This window comes from Polypterus senegalus, chromosome 5 (assembly GCF_016835505.1).
Source record: "Polypterus senegalus isolate Bchr_013 chromosome 5, ASM1683550v1, whole genome shotgun sequence".
NCBI lineage: Eukaryota > Metazoa > Chordata > Cladistia > Polypteriformes > Polypteridae > Polypterus > Polypterus senegalus.
The window spans coordinates 160,484,846-160,501,802 of record NC_053158.1 but is presented as its reverse complement, the minus strand read 5'-3'; the positions used below and the strand labels follow the sequence as shown (position 1 = coordinate 160,501,802).

The 16,957-nt window shown below is 36.1% G+C and overlaps 1 long non-coding RNA gene across 1 annotated transcript in view; it reads left to right on the top strand.

Annotated features, from left to right (window-relative positions):
• The first annotated feature begins 662 nt into the window (after nt 1–662).
• Nucleotides 663–16,957, top strand: part of LOC120530020 — an 82,701-nt gene continuing 66,406 nt past the window's right edge. The window contains exon 1 of the long non-coding RNA XR_005633874.1: nt 663–881. This is a non-coding gene — a long non-coding RNA (uncharacterized LOC120530020). The remainder of the gene's footprint in view (nt 882–16,957) is intronic.

The following is a 16,957-nucleotide window of genomic DNA, read 5'->3' as shown; positions in this document are numbered from 1 at the left end:
ACTAATATAATAAATTACCTTCATTGTACTGTTTGTCAAGTTAAATACTTGTAAACACATTTGTGATATTTAATAGCACAATACAAAAAAACATATTTCTGGGGTCTCACCATTTGTAATATAGTAATATGTTATTGTTAATTAAATATTTATAGACTGTTAACTGTTAGAATGGATACCTAAAGTAAAATGTTTCTTTGACTGTTAAGCTTTCATGTTTTCTAGTGCTTTGTCAATAATGTACATTTATTAATTTTTTACCAGAACATGATATCCCATCTTTAAAGGTTCTTACCTGCAATTATACAAGAATTACTTTTTAGGAGAGGATTGAGATGCATTAATGCTCAAGTGTTCTGTAATCACAGCTCCCAAAATTCATTTACCCTTATACCACAGTTCTTTTTATTTATATATATGTATATTTTTTTAATGAGGGAACAAGAATCATTTAGTAAGCTGCATAAAGAGCATTGTACAAAAAACAAAATCTGTGCTGATAGCTTCTAGCAGATCTCTTACTGGAAGCAGTAACACAGCCTTCAGGCTTAGAGACCAGCTGCAACAGCACACCTGCAGTTATGCAATTTTTCTCTAGAGAAAACTTTAACAAGCTTCCCGTTTAAATATCTGGGCCATGTCACTAGAGCAGACATGCATTACAGCAATATGTTTCTGCTTCTGTGAACCATCAGAGTCTTAGGTTTACAGAGAAAAGAAATTTTTTGCTTGCTGGCTAGTTGTTCACCTGCATTTACATGCAGTGTTAGCTTTAAATTCAGCACCTTTCTGTTATTGGGCTAGTCTGATGAAATGAATTTCCGATTTTTTCAGCCTGAGAACCTCATCATGGAAAACATTTTTGGTTGCAAGTCATACAGGTAAGATTCATATGCAAGCCATAAAAATAGCTCAGACAGTGCAATCAATTTTCTTCTGGCAATTTGAGAAGTACAGAGTAGTGTAACAGTAATTGCCAAAGTGTAAAAAAGTAGTAAGCTGATACTGTATCCAGTACCTCACCACATTTATTTAGCTGTAATAAACATGACAAATGGGATATCTGAGATCCATTTTAATAAGTATCATTGACACAAAAAGTGTCTAGAACATTTAAGAAGTTTGTGCCCTTTTCAAAATAAGAATGATGACCTGTATTGCTAGATTTAGTCTGCAAGGTACTTTATGGTTAATTTAATGCAGCGTACTTTGGTATCTGTTTACATTCTGCTTTGATTTTGAGGCCATGGAAGCCTTTCCTTTCAGGTTTAAAATGGTGTTTTAATAACTTGCCTAATTTTTGAAGTTAAATGCCTCTGAAACTAAAGCACAATAGCCATGGGAGAGTTTGCATTTCTTATTATACATCTTTAAATATATATATATATATATATATATATATTGATTTTGGATGTGTATAATTTATCAAGCATCAATAAGCCAATTGTGTACCCAAATACTCAGCTAGGTAGTGTTAATTTCAAGTAATTAACAACATATATTTTTTAATGCTTAATGCTGGACCCTCATATGAAATGTACAAAACTGGATGCATTCCTGCTGAAAGATTGCAAACAGGTTTCCCATAAAGGAAAAGTTTGTAAATACAGTATATTGAAGACCAGTCTTGATTTTGTTTGATCTATCTAAGAAAACATGCATGGGGCATTGTGCACTAACTATGTGTCAATCCATGGTAAATACGTAAATAAACAGATATTTAAAAACATTTCACTTCTGGAACAATAATTGCTTTCATTTTCTCTCCAAGAACCACTCTCTGTCTGTAATTCCTTTAATGGTTCTTTTGGAAAAGTGAAACTCCTATTACAAACCCTTTATAATTCATGTTTTGCTTTAATAAACTTTAATTAACTCCTTTTTGAAGTATTTCTGCCCTCTCTGACGTAAATGATTGCTCAGTTATTGACGGCATCATATGGGCAAATAAAGCTGTGTAAAGCTGGAAGGCAGATACCAAAAGTTGTACATGTCTTTTGGAGAAGCTTTAAAAGTTCATGAATATTTGAAGCTAGCATTTCAGACATGAGATACTGCCAGCAAGACACAGAAAAAGCAGCAAAATGCTATATTGAGGATGGATTACAAACTCAGAAAAACACAGGAAATAGTGCTTCTTATAGTTATAAAGATATTTTTGATGAAATCAGCCAACAAACTCTGTAAGATCTTGTGCATGGTGGTAGATGAGCTAGAGTTAGTGATATATACAGCGTTTTGCCAAAACCTGTTGGGAATCTTATTCTTTTTTTAACTTTTAGAAAATCTCTTCCTTTGATCTCATCTTGATTGAACTTTCTGCGGCACAGATTAATAGGTCACCTGTCTCCAATGTCAGGTAGCGATCTGCAATGTGACTATTTTGCCATAATTCTAAGATTAATTTCCTCATCTCCCCTTCTCAGTAGTGTTTTTTTTTGGGTTGCGTTCTGTAGCGGGCAACTTTAAAATGGAGATCCTCTTATTGCATTTTGAACGCTGGTGTGGAGAATTAAGATGAGGGTTGATTTCAATATCTGTTTCTTTCTTTTAATTTGTTGGTTGATATTGGCCTTGTTCCTGTTAGTTGTCTGGTTTCAGTGAAAAAAATGATAAAAAAAAGAATGTACAACTCCTGTTTTTTCATAGATAGAACATGGCAGCTAATGACCTTTTTAGTTATACTCCTGTCAACAGAAAACAAGAAAGTGCAGATTTATTAAGCTAAGGAAAGAGGAATACTAGAGGCCTGCAAAAACATCTAGTTTGCTGATTTACATGAATGGAAAGATCAGAATAGCTCAAGGCCCTATGAATCCATGGATTGGTACTACTCAGTGTATTCTCATGGCACTGAGTCTTTGATAACAGCTGAGCTATATTTAAATGACATGAATATCAGAAATTATTCCTGATCAAGTGTTTTCCTTCATGGCATCATGGCTGCTGTGAGAACAACTTGCAGTTAGGCCAGTGCATATAATAAAGAAGCACCTTAGCGCATGTTATTTTTACTGGCCATGTTAGTGATATTGTAAATAGCTTGACAGCTTATAGAGCTTGGGCTTCCATTTACATATACAGGGGTTTACGGTCATGAGTACACAAAACAGTTTATTCTTGTATTATTATTTCTTTATTAATTACTGTATTATTTATTTATATTGTTTGTCTTTTTACTGTTATTAATGTGTGCTTGAGTGTAGCAATAATAACTTGCATGTCTTTTTCCATATGAACAGCTGTAAACCTGATTTTGCCCACCCCTATCTATATAAAACATTTATAATATGTAAAATATATCATTTAATATATATAACTAGCTGTGTATGCCCGTGCTTTAAAAAGCCTGAGGTCCTAGAAACTAATGAAATCATTAGAAAAAAAATGAAATGCAGAAATGTCAGGTAATTGATAGGAAGTTACTCTGGGCATCTATCTATAGGAGGTTTCCTTTTGCCAACATGCTCGCATCGCTTGTGTATTAGCGGCTAAGCAACTTTGTCTTTCTTAGGATGTTTCCTTTTGCTGACGTGCTCCCCTTGCTTCTATATTAGCAGCGGGAGGAAAAGTAAAAGGGATACCGTTTGGCCAATGTGCTCGCCTTGCTTCTTTAGCGGCCAAGCAAGTGACTCTTTCTTTGGAGGTTTTGTTTTGCCGATGTGCTCGCCTCTCTTGAGTATCCTCAGAGGTGGAGCCCCTACCCCGACTCCACCTCTCACTTCCGGGCTGGACAGACACACACACTTCCACTCGTAGACATTTATATACAAGATACGTAGCTGGAGATCCACAAAGGGAGAAAATGAATCACGTTCCTTAAAATAGTTTTTATTCCAAAGCTTTCAACAACATGTCAAGTGTCATCATCAGAGGAAAATGATTACACATACATGAATCAAAGACAATATGTTGTGTAGCTGGTGAAGGGATGGGATGGAGTAGGAAGTTGTAAGGGGCAGGGTGGATTAGTATGGTGGCGTTCAGAAAGTGTTAGTCATAAAGTCTTTTTTATTATTTATGTTATTTATTTATTAAGTCTGCATATTTTCATTAGAGAACCAAGATTAAGCCAGCTCAATGACACTCTTAGAATTGGCTCTGATTTTTACTTTCACAGTGTCTCAGTTAAATGTCTGTCTGGTGTAACTTGTATGTTTGTAAATCTGGGTCACAGAGTTACACCAGAGATAGGAAGGCAAGTCTAGTAAAATAACTTTATTGTTGAAAAGACAAATGCAGTCCCAAGGCTTTATTCAAAATACAAATTTTTCTTCAGCACACAGACACACTGCACATACGACAAGTCGCAGCAATCGTCCTGCTTTAGTTTGCTTCTTCAGGTTAAAAGAACACAAAGCTTTCCTCGTCAAAGACTGACAATAGAGAGAGTCAAAGCGTAAGTGAAGGCTCAGCTTTAAGTGTTCTAAGAATGTTCCAAGTGCTGCTGATCCCACACAGGACTTCAGTGTGTTTGGTTCTCATTGAAATACTGTTTAACAGAGTATTTAACAGAGTTTCTGTGTTCAGCCACTGGTAACGAACAGCATGACAAATGGCAGGAATATCGAGCAGCCACCGTCTCGGTCACTACATATATATGGTGACGGTGACAGAAGAGACGGACAGACACATGTAGACCACTGCAGGTACTTGGTTCCACACATTTGGAAAATGTTTCTGCATTTTTGACTGTTGTATTAGTATATGGCATAGTAACAGCAAATAGAGTTTAGATATGTGGATATGCTGCATGTACATCTTAAAGCTAATCTGATAAACAGTGGCTACCAGAAATCAGAAACCCTTACGTTGCAGAAGCAAAAAAGGTTATCCGTAATAAACAGGCAAATGTATGGCAAATATAACCACATCAACTGAGGAATGTACACTTCTGGCCACATTCATTTCTTTTAATGTTCTTTATTGCTGAGAGGGGCACTGGTTGTGATATCCAACATGCTGCTGGCAGCACAGATATATTTTTCATAAATCCTATCTTTTTCACAAGGTTCTCACTGGATTGTACAAACTGTATCAATACATAATCAACAGTGCTCCAGCTTTTCATATCTCAGGGTAAATACCAGGGATCACCTTCTTACCTCATTATTTCTCCAAACATTTGTATTGCACTTTCCTATGCTATTCTCCTTATTTCCATGTATAGTGTTTTAATGTATGCCCCATGAAGATATTGAATGTGTTTTAAAATGTTGTGTGTCAGAGACGAGTGTAAGATGAATTTTATATTTCATATAAGAAATGATTAAATTGGACAAACATAATGGACAGACTGGGTTATTCCAACCCTCTTAATTTAAATCATACTTTACACTTCTACCAAGGAAAAAAAAAATAAAACAACAAAGAAAATAAAGCAGTAAATTAAGACAGCTTGTAAATGCAATAATAAAAATAGTTAAAATCATGGTACCTGCATCACTTTATTTTGTTATGAAGTGACTGAAAATATTTTATAGATTTTTTTTTTTCAATTCATTGGTAAAAATCTAACCTGAAAAAAATCTGTTCCATATGTGCAGTACCCAGCTGTGGAGAAATTCCATGTCATGTTGAGCACAGTGGAGTAGCACAGCAAAAAAAAGGCTTTGATCATAACAGTCAATACTATAGGAAAGCCAAACCCTAAGTTAGAAAGAACACTATTGCAGTAGGTATAAAAAAGTGATTAATGTTTTGATAAAAAGACTGCTGTACTTTATTTCTGATCCCAATTACTCTGATACTGTATGCACTGACCTGTTTAATTTTTTTTTTCAGAAAATACATTTTTCTGAAAAAATCTAGGTTAATTATTTGCCAAATACATTGGTAGTTTCTTAAGCTGATGATGTTATAATGGTAAGGCGTGTAAAACTTTATTCACAGTGTGCACTTCACTGTGACAAAAATGACAGCCCTGAGATTTATGGATTCATGCATTTTAAAGAAACTGTATGGCTTTAATCTGATGTGCATTCTTATGTGAAGTGAAACAAGTCAATCTGCACAGAATGTGTTCCCTAAAAAGACTGATGTATAATATGGAAGAAAAAAAAAAACTAGGGTATCTGTTCAAGAATTAAAATTCAGCTGTCTCATGCAAATTGTCCTACTCAATGATGGGTCTACTCAAACATTTTCGGCTTTAGATTTGATCAGCCCTAATATTATTTAATCATCTTTTGGGTTGGACTTATTCTTTTGAAATTTGTTTTAGCCAAAGGAAAATTCTGTTTGTTTTAGCCAAAAGAAAGTTCATAATGGCACTCATTTTAATGTTTTAATTCACTCCTTTAATACTTCCTCCGGGGGGTTCAGAGTGCATCCCATAACTGAGCCTTCCCTTTTAATTAGCTTGTTAATTCGGTGGGTCTCTCTTGAACTCATGTTACCAGACCAGCACATCACAGCATAGAAGATTGCACTGGCCATCACAGAATTGTAGAAGATGTGGAGGATGTCACTTCCCATATGAAAGGAATGCAGTCTCTTAAGGATAAAGAGCCCGCTCTGCCCTTTCGTATGCAGTGTTTCTGTGTTCATACTAACATGTCATTGATGTGGATCCCCAAGTACTTGTAGGAGTGGACCACCTCTACGTGTACTCCCTATATTTTGCTGATGTTTTGATGCAGACAGTTCTCTTTGCACCAAGAAACAAAATTCTCCCCTTGGCTGCTATATTCCATCTCATCCCCCTTATATATATACCCCATAAGTTCAGAATCAGCAGGGAATTACTGTAAGTGACATCACCTGGTATTATATTTATAGTCAGAGATATACAGAGTGAAGAGAAAAGAAGACAGGACTGTTCATTGTGGTGCTCCAGTGTTGCTCACGACCGCATCAAAAGCATAGTCTTTGAGTCTCACAAACTAGTCTGGCTATTTATGGCAGTGTAGTCGATTTTTGTTTAAGTGTTTTGTTAAACAAGTAGGTCCGATAAAATTGATTTTAGGTTAAAATTACTTAGACTGGGCAGGTGTAAGATTTTATTTTCATAAGGAAGCAGAAACTAGATGTTTAGTCTGAAAGAGGGAGCTAGTAATAAAATAATGAAGGTTGCATGGCCAATGATATTGATTTATATTGATATCCTTTAGTATTGTGAGAAAGAAACTTATTATCATTGTGCAGAAAATCTGTTCACGGAGAGATATGCTTTGGTAGGATATATTCTTTAAGATCCATCCCCTATTAAAATTGTTCATTGCTCTTCCACCTATTGAAAATACTTTTACATGCCATCTCTTTAGTAAGTGTATTGAAAGCTTTAACTGCAGATATTTTTATATCATAAATACAAATTTCATATAGAGCAATTATGCCTCAACATGTTTCAGGTCACCACCCAGCTAATGTCCTTAGCAGACATAATAAAAATTTAATTCACAGTTTGAAGGCTAATGATCTAGCCATGAATTCTTGTTAATAGCAAAAATTTATTTGCCGGTGCCATCTCCCTTAATTTTACTACTACATGTAGAACACTAAAATGAAGGATTTTTGTGGCTGGTACTTTAGACAAAACAAGTTTGGTTTATTATAAACTGCTGTTAGTAATATTTTAATAAGGTTTCATGTTATAAACATTTTTATTTCTGCCATCAAATCACTTCTTACTGGGTAATGTGAAAGTTCAAACCTTGTTCCAAGTTCTTGTTGGTCCAAGAAAAAGAAAGACAAATGTAACAAAAAGATGTATGAACAATTAAAAATTACACCCAGTGCAACAAAAACCAAACTGCAGAATGACCCCCCTCCGCCCCCATTGGCCAGCATATGTAATGCAGAAAATAAAAAATTTATTAAAGTATCTTACTAAAATCTGGGACCAGTTAAATTAGTCATTTCTGGCTGAATACTGTAAACTTTTGTGTATCATAATTAGGTTATACCACACATTATAATTCTGCATCAATTTCAAATAAAGAAACCTGTATGTAAGAAAGGAATATTGATCCGTTATATGTGAAAAGACAACTTTATATTTAAATTATATTTAGAAAAAGGTATGCCCCAGATTCATGTTTCCAGATGTCTACATTATCAGGTACCTTAACTATAATCTTTAAATTGAATTGGCTACAGTTTTGAGCAATAATAGCACTTTTATTGATACAGAATTTTTTGAAGAATACAGAAAATGTAAAACATTGGGTGTAGATGTATTCTTCCTAAAACAATAGAAAAACTGTGATGAGGACAAAGCCATTCAGTCAAACCAGCTCATCTATCCCATTGACCTTGTCTAGAAAACATCAAGTCAATATTTGAGGGTCCCTAAATTTCTATTCTTCATCAGACGACTTGATCATTTATCCCATGTGTCTATGGTTCTTTGTTTGATCTTTCTAACATTTGTGTGAAATCTGCCCTTAACACGTTTCCAAATATCTCTACATAGTCATGTTGAAGAATCTGTTTTAAAGTAACATCTGTAATCCAAAGCATTATTTCCCTTCATAATTTTAAATACTTAAGTCATGTTACTTCTTTATCTTCGTTTGCTTAAATCGAAAAGGTTCCACTGTTTCAGGCTCTCATCATAACTCATATCTCTTTGTCCTGGAATTAGCCTAGTCACTCTCCTCTGGACTTTCTCTAGTGTTGCTATGCCTTTTTTGTAATATGGAAGCCCAAACTGTACTCATATGTGAGGCCTCACTGGTGCATTATAAAGCTTAAGAATAACCTCCCTTAACTTTTACTCCAAACATCGTGATAAATAACCTAAAAAACAATTATCTTTCTTAATGACTTCTATAGACTGTGTTGATGTAGATAGTGACAAGTCCACTAGGACTCCTACATTTTATTCATAAGGTGTAATTTCAGACCCACACCCATTATGTATTCAAATATAACATTTCTACTTCCTACATGTAACACCTTAAATTTCCTTACATTAAATTTCATCTGCCCAAGCCTGTATGCTCCCCAAGTCCTGCAACAATTTAGCCGATTCTACATTATTGGCTCTTTCACCTAGTTTGGTATCGTCTGCAAAGTTGTCAATCTTATCTATCATATTTTTGCCCAAATCATTTGCATTTTTAACATCACCTAATTCTGAAAAAGATGACCATAACCCTTTGCTTTCTGTGTTTGAGACAATTTTGTACCCACCTACACATTGTGCCCTGAATTCCCACTTCTTTAGTTTGAACACTAACCTTTCACATGTATCTTATCAAAAGCCTTCTGAAAATCAAGATGCAGTAAATAGTATCACATGCACCTCTTTGTATACTTTTATTGCTTCTTCATAGAATTCCATCATATTAGTGAGGCACAACCTTCTTCATCTGAAGCCATGTTGAGTATTTGCTAATACTCCTGTTCTAGACATATGCTGCTTAATCTTTTCCTTATTAATTCCTTCCATTAAATTATCTGTGATGCATGTTAAGCTTACTTGCCTATTATTATTTTATGTAAGAGGATAATATTTTCTGTTCTTTAGTGGTTAGGATTTAGAAGTGAAATCAAATCTGTAAAAAACTAAAATGAAAAAAAAATCACCTTTCTAGTGAAGAGTAATTACCAATGAATACCATAAATACTAAATCAGAAAATTAGTTTGAATTTACAGCCTGCCTGAAACTTGTTCTCCTGCTACCAATTGCCTTAATAATGCAAACCGAGATCCAATGTTCTTGAAAAGTTCAGCAAAATAAATTATCCTAAAAAGTTTACAAAGTCTTACACAGTTGTAAAACTGATTTTGGAAATAACTAACGAATTAGGAAAAGGGCGTTTTTTGTTAAGAATGAATATAGTGGATTAATAAAAACCATGGCACTGAAAATAGGTTCAGATTCTACCATAGATAATCCTTGTGTGTGGAGTTGATACATTCTACACACTCTGTGGGGACATTAGTTTACCTTCAGTATCTTTTAGGCTAATTGGTGACAGTAAATTCAACTGACAAGAGTGTCAGTGTCGTAGGTTTGAGATGGTGCTTTGCAATAGTTGTTAAGGGTTGGTTTTTGCATTCCCTGTATGGTGCCTGGATAGGTTCCACTTCCTTGCAACCCAATATTTAAATTAGAGTGTAGATTTTTTTAAATAAAAACGTAGCATAATTGATCAATGGTTAGTTAAACTTCCTTACAGCTTTAGAAACACATTTTATTCTCAATGTAGTTGCTGTTCCCAGGGTTTTCTTTATGCTGTTGTTTTTCTCTTGCATTTCAAAGCTAGCCATTTCAGCCTAGCTGGCAGTACTAAATACATGATCACTGGATTAGGCTCTACAACAAAAGCAAAGAACCATTTACTGTACTTTCAGAATTAACACATCTGTATTAATGAAAACTACACTGCTCACAAAAATTAAAGGAACACTTTAAAGAAACACATTAGATACATCAGATCTCAATATGAAGTTGGATATCTATACAAATAACGACAGGGCAATGTCTTAGGAACAAAAGGATGCCAAGTCTTTTAATGGAAATAAAAGTTTTCTGCCTACAGAGGGCTCAATTGTGTAGACACCCTAAAATCAGAGTGAAATGAAGATGTGGCAGGCTAGTCCATTTTTTCAAAAACTTAATTTCTGCTACTCAAAATGCTTTTCAGTATCTTGTGTGGCCCCACGAGCTTGTATGCATGCTTGACAACGTCGGGGCATGCTCCTAATGAGACGACGGATGGTGTCTTGTGGCATTTCCTCCCAGATCTGTATGAGGGCATCCCTGAGCTGTTGTACAGTCTGAGGAGCAACCTGGCGGCGCCTAATGGACCGAAACATAATGTCCCACAGATGTTCTATTGGGTTTAAGTCAGGGGATCGTGAAGGCCATTCAATTTTTCAATTCCTTCATCCTCCAGGTACTGCCTGCATACTCTTGCCACATGAGGCCGGGCATTGTCGTGCATTAGGAGGAAACCAGGACCTACTGCACCAGCGTAGGGTCTGACAATGGGTCCAAGGATTTCATCCTGATACCTAATGGCAGTCAAGGTGTCTTTGTCTAGCTTGTAGAAGTCTGTGAGTCCCTCCATGAATATGCCTCCCCAGACCATCACTGACCCACCACCAAACTGGTCATGCCGAATAATGTTACAGACAGCATAACATTCTCCATGGCTTCTGCAGACCCTTCAACGTCTGTCACATGTGCTCGGGGTGAACCTGCTCTCATCTGTGAAAAACACAGGGTGCCATTGGTGGACCTGACAATTCTGGTATTCTATGGTAAATGCCGATCGAGCTCCACTGTGCTGGGTTGTGAGCACAGGGCCCACTAGAGGACGTTGGGCCCTCAGACCACCCTCAAGAAGTCTGTTTCTGATTGTTTGGTCAGAGACATTCACACCAGTGGCCTGCTGGAGGTCATTTTGTAGAGCTCTGGAAATGCTCATCCTGTTTGTCCTTGTCCAAAGGAGCAGATACCAGTCCTGCTGATGGGTTAAGGACCTTCTATGGTCCTGTCCAGCTCTCCTAGACTAACTGCCTGTCTCCTGGAATCTCCTCCATGCCCTTGAGACAGTGCTGGGAGACACTGCAAACCTTCTGGCAATGACACACATTGATGTGCCATCCTGGAGAAGTTGGATTTCCTGTGCAACCTCTGTAGGGTCCAGGTTTCGCCTCATGCTACCAGTAGTTACACTGACCATAGCGAAATGCAAAACTAGTGAAAAAAACAGTCAGAAAAGATGAGGAGGGAAAAATGTCAGTGGCTTCCACCTGTTAAACCATTCCTGTTTTGGGGGTCATCTCATTGTTGCCCCTCTAGTGCACCTGTTGTTAATTTCATTAACAGCAAAGCAGCTGAAACTGATTAACAACCCCTGTGCTACTTAACTGACCAAATCAATATCCCAGAAGTTTCATTGACTTGATGCTATACTCTGATTAAAAAGTGTTCCTTTAATTTTTTTGAGCAGTATATTTCTGTCAGGATTACAAAAATAATGCTGTTTTTTTTTTATTTTTGTTTCAGCAAAGTCACATATCACAATAGTTTATGCCGTATAGTTCCTAAATATGTGGTGGATGTGCCAATGACCTGTGGTTTCATGATGGCCATGTTTCATAAGATGAAAAAGCAAGTAAAACAGTGTCCAAAATCTGTTGGAAAATGAAAGAAAGATCTCATGAAAACAATTTCTAGTGTAGAAATTCCTGGAATCAACTGGAGAATTCCCCTGAACTCAATGATCATTCTGTTGACCTAAACAATGTCTGTCTTCCTTCTGTAATGAGTACAGTGTCCAAAATATGTTGGAAAATGAAGGAAAGAACTTATTAAAACCAATTTTCTAGTGTGTAGAAATGCCTGGCATCAACTTGTGTATTTCTCTGAACTCAATGATCATTCTGTTGACCTAAGCAGTGCCGGACTTCCTTCTAATGTCAGAAAACAAGTACTACTTTAGTCAATTTGGACTTTTGGTAAAAGATCCAGATAAGCGTAAAAATACTGAACTGACTAGTTTAAATGTATTTTGGCCAAGATGGAAATTTGCAGATCGAAGACTATAATGATAAGTTTGAAGAAGGTGAAGAGATGAGTACACAGAAGTTAAAAGACAAATAAAAAGAAAGTTTAAAAAAACAATCATTTTCAGATCTTAAGCCAGGAATGTAAATATTCTAATTAACCAATGGCAAAAGTTTAACCAGCTCTCATTCTAAAAAACAAAACATGAAGGTTTTACCAGTTACAAATTATTTCCTTAACTAGTATTAGTGATTGCAATGGCAATTCATTATGTTTGAAATTTATCTAAAAGCTTGGTGTGGTATAGCAGGTCCACGGCTCTGAAAAAATGCCCAGGTTTATTTTAGAATAATCCATTGGCTGTGTTAGTCTCTGTGGGTCCACTTGCACAGCTGCGGGGAGTTAGTGAGGTAATTGGGGCAAGTGGTATGCACGTGAGGGTGCAATCTTTCTCAATTGCTTCATCGACTTCCTACAGCACATGATTGAGGCGCTGTGCCCAAGGAGCTATATAAAAACGGAAAGGAAAAAGGGATAGAACAGAGAAAGACGAGAAGGGCCATGAAAACAGCAGCAGGTGGAGAGACAGGTCGAGCCAGCAGCATGGAGAAAAACAGATCAGTTGTTAGCCACACATAGGAGCAAGGGTTTGGTGCTCAAGGGGTGGATCGTGCCCACTGACAATTCTGGGAACAGCAAGTACAATCAAGGTGACATCTTTCCTGGGGATCCAAGGGATGATTGCATGAGCATGAAGTAGGACGAGAAGACAACCGAACCCAAGCAGTCTAGCAGATGCTGACAGAGGCAGCCAAGATGGGGGTCAGGAGGAGGAGAGGACTGCAAATGCAAGTGCCAGCTGTGTGAGTTATGGGTGAGCTGGGGAGAAGAAGAGGGTGCTGTGTTGAGCTCATCCAGGTCAGAAAAACAACAATGACCCACCTGCTGTGACACTGATTTCAGTCTTCCTTTAAACCTTTTTATCTCATGGATTTTACTGCTTTTATGGATTATTTATTTATTGTACACAGTGCACTTTCTTTTAGATATGAACATTGCTTTGATTTTTTTTGTTTAATAAAAACACTTTTACTTTGCACCATCCCATTGCTTAGTGTGTTTTATCCCCATCTGCCATGCTCATCCATTTATGTTATCGACTGTGTCGGGGTCAAGAGGCTCCCAAATATGGAAGAGGGAGCATGGAGCTGGACCTGCTCTGTCACACTTGAATACTGAATACTACACGTCACTCTCTTTTATGATGGTATCACACGTCACAAACAACATGACCATGATACCAAAATAGCAGTGACAAAAATGTCACTCAAAAAATTCAAAATGGCATTGAAATGATATTGAAAGTATAATGTTAAAATTAAACAATAAAACAAATCCAAAACTGAAACAAAAAACAAAACCAAAATGTTGAAATAGTTTAACCTCTTTAGCATTACATTTTTTCTCAAAAAAAAACATGTAAAAAGCATCGTATTTTTTGGCTTTAAAAATTACATATTTATTAAATCTCAGCTTTCTACTGTAAAATGTGCAAAACACTAAAAGTACAAAGTTTGAAGTGTAGAAAGGATAATAATAATAATAATAATAATAATAATAATATGAACAACACACTGCACATGTGTGAGTGACATGAGTGTCACTTACAAGAATCACTTTTGGTTTCTCTGTCCATTTCAACTTCACTTCCTGAAGACAGATTCACCTCATCACCACTGCTAAGAGGCATATGTCTTAGACGCCATTACGAGGCTATGAGAGGACATGTCTACTGTACACCCTTGCCCGGGTAACACTTGGGCCTGACACTTAACGCAAGACACACCTATACTGCTGCCCACAAGACACTCGGGACTAATGCTTTTAGTGCTTTTTTTACAGCCTGAATGACATTCGGGTGTACAGTAACACTAAAGAAGTTAAAACAAGTTTAAAATAGTTTGTAATACCAAAACAATAAGGAGAAACCCTGTTTAAACAAAATTTTTGTGACAAGAAAAACAATGTCGATAATGAACACTCAATAAAAATAAAATAAAAGAAGGCAATATTGGAAACCAATTTAAAACTTTTAGGTAAAAGAATAAAACATCTCTTACAAATGATCTTTTCCACTATTTTGCTGGAAGGAAAAATAATTTAGATATTGTTAGTGTGTTGATTAATCACCATCATAAACCGATTTATAAAACAAACTTCAATGATGGACATGTGTATGAGGTCACATTGATATGTCTGTCTTATTGTCAGTTATAATAAAGTAAGGAGATCAAAGCTAAAATTAATTTATGGCATTTAAAGTAAGATGTGAATATAATGACTGTCTAGTCTGAACCATTATATTGTTTTTCAAACTTAAAATATCATAGAGTACATATTCCCAAATTCTTTTCCTCAAATACAAATACATGCTATAATGCAAAACCATTTAATAATTACAGTACAGTATTTCTTGTTGCAGTTGTCTTATTATTATATTTATTATTTTTCTTTTCTTTTAAATTGTGCTGGTTGCTTGTTACTGGTTACTAGGAGAGTGATTTTCTGCTTCTGGGTGGAACTCGCATTACCTGGCAGTTCGTCAAGATATTATTGGAGAACTAGATGAGCAGTTTCAAATGCTCCGATTACAACCATTATAACATAAGCCTTTACATTCTACATGCACGAGATCTTGCTTTTTTTTCTACTTCTTTGACTGAGATATTAATGTCTTCTGGGATGGCTGCATCAATGAGTAGACACTGCCTTTTGCTTCTGTCATGAAGATTGATGTCCAATCAGTTGGCTCCAATGGTACAATCAGTGGCACAACCATATTGTACATAATGGTGATGTTCTCTGTCTTGATGGCACTGAGCAGCAACAACAATATGACTGATATACTCTTCTTGTTGCTGGAATAACTTGCGCTTGCTCTCAACATCCATCTTGACAATTTTATTTGGGTAATAGTGTGTGTTAAATGGCTGATCCTAAGCTTCCAAGAGGAGACTCTCTATCTGGTAGTTCAGTTCTGTGGGAGGTCAGTTTCTTGTCTATATAGTTCAATGTCTGTCTGTAACTGACCATGGAATAGTTTAGGTGAGAGATTGTTTAGTTTTTCATAGATTGGTGAAGTTTTCATCCTGCTCTTGATGGCCTCAAGACAGGATGCTGTTATCTGGGGACAAATATCAAGCTTGAAGTATTGGTACTTGATTTCTTTGGTGATTTTGACAAAAGGGTATTTCCCCTTATGTTTATTGTATCTCATTATAAGTCAGGTAATTTTTATTGGTTCCAAGCTCAAGGTATTCACTGAGGCTGGCAATGGCACTCTCGCATGTGCTCTCCAGCTCTATGAGTCCATTGCCACCACTTTTCTGGGGATGTAAATTCAGTCTAGGTCAACTTTCAGTTGCGTAAAACCATACTTAGTAGTTTTTTAGTCTTCTTGTTCATCTCCTGGATTTTCTGTTCTCTCCAGTCCATGATCCTGAAGCTGTACCGTGGCACTGGCACTGCTAAGCTGTTAATAAGCTTGTAATTTGTCCTTTGAGTTGAGCTCAGTGCTGAGGATGAGTCTGATTAAGTAATAGTATGCATTTCAGATTTGTTCTTTCATTTTCATGCTGAATACCACTGCTCTACTTTATTCCTATTTACTTGTAAACTTCATCCTGATCAAGATTTCAAATATCTGTATCATTGTTTATCCTTTCGCTTGGTCCTAAGATAAACTTGTCGAGTTTGATTGTTACTTTGTCACACTTGTCTAGTCTGAATTTCATTCAGATGTCATCACTAAATGTCCTGACTCTGCCGAGCATTTGATCTAGTTGACTGTTTTCCTTTGAAAAAATGCTTTAGGACATCCATGTATCCTGTGCTCCTTCTCTAGGACACATCCTAGATCAGTGGTTCCCAACCTTTTTTCTCTCCCATACCCCTTGATTAGGCTTTTTATTTATGAGTACCCCCTCTCTTCATTACCCCCACCCATCCCTCAAAAATTTTTTTTTTTTTAATTTTCTTAGTTTAGCTAAATAATCAAATGACTCAAGTTAACCTAATGATATTTATAGGCTTTTATTTTTGATTTTACATTTTACAATTTATTTCAATTTTTTTTATAATAGCAGCCCAATATAAGGTCAAAACAAATAAAAACAGCATTAAAATCATTTTTACCCACATTAACTTATAATGAAAGTACAGTATATAACAATTATTCATCTTCATATACAAGTCTTCCAAAGTGGCTCTTAATAATTTTAATGTGATCCTTGAGCTTGATTCATGCATCCGAGTTTTCTAAAATCAGGTTCAAATGAAGACAGATATAACCTCAAATCAGGAGCTTTGTCAAGCTTATTGTGATATTTATTTTTAATATATGCAAAAGACGAGAATGCTCTTTTGACAAGCTCTGTGTTCATGAAAGGTAATAAATATTGCATTGCTTTATCACTGAGTTCTTGGTA